Genomic DNA, 1,080 nt, shown 5'->3' on the forward strand with positions numbered 1-1,080 from the left:
ATATATATATATATATATATATATATATATATATATATATATATATACATGTATTTTTTGAAATGGGCCTTTATCAGAGATATTTGCCGTAAAGATTGTTTCACAGCTTTCTGCTTTCCTTCTAATCTTGGCTGTATTCATTTTGTTCATGCAAAAGATTTTTTATTTTAAAATAATCAAAATTATCTATTTTATACTTTGCAATACTCTCTCTCTATTTGGTCACGATTTCTTCCATTCCCCATATGAAAATCAGACAGCCATACAATTCCTTGCTTTTCTAATTTGCTAGTGGTGTGTCCATTTATACCTAAATCATAAACCCATTTTGACCTTATCATGATATACAGTATGAGATATTGGTCTATACCAGGGATGAGTAACCTGCAGCATCAAGGATACAGGTAGTCTTCAAGGTCGTCAAATGAGACCCTTTGACTGAATTCAAAATTCACAAAACAAATACCCTTAATAAAAAGTATTTGTCCTATACAACTTGGACTTAGTCCAAACAGACACATCAAAGGACCTAGAAGGCTAAATGTGGCCTCAAGGCAACAGGTTCTCCACCCCTGGACTCTATACTTAGGTTTTATCATACTGCTTTCCAGTTTCATCATCAATTTTTATGTCAAATAGTGAGTTCTTATACCAAAGGCAGGGGTCTTCATATTGTCAAACACTAGGCTACTAAAGTCATTGACTACATTGTCTTATGTACCTAATCTATTCCACTAATCCATCATGGTATTTTTTTTTTTAACATTTGTTTTTAAAACTTTAACTTCCAGATTCTCTCCCTTCTTCCTTCCTTATTCCCCCTCCCCATTGAGAAGACAAGCAATTCAATATAGGTTATATATGTGTAGTTATGCAAAAAAATTTCCATAATAGTCATATTGTGGAAGACTAATTATATTTCCCTCCATCCTATTCCACCCTCCATTTATTCTATTTTCTCCTTTGACTCTGTCCCTTTTCAAGTATTTGCTTCTGACTACCCCCTCCCCCAATCTACACTCCTTTCCATCATTCCCCCTCTTATTCCCTTCCTCCCCAAACTTTCCTATAGGGTAAGAT

The sequence above is a fragment of the Petaurus breviceps genome, unplaced genomic scaffold, assembly GCF_028583685.1.
Source record: "Petaurus breviceps papuanus isolate PSGF00001 unplaced genomic scaffold, PetGlider_PUasm1.0 91133, whole genome shotgun sequence".
Classification (NCBI taxonomy): domain Eukaryota; kingdom Metazoa; phylum Chordata; class Mammalia; order Diprotodontia; family Petauridae; genus Petaurus; species Petaurus breviceps.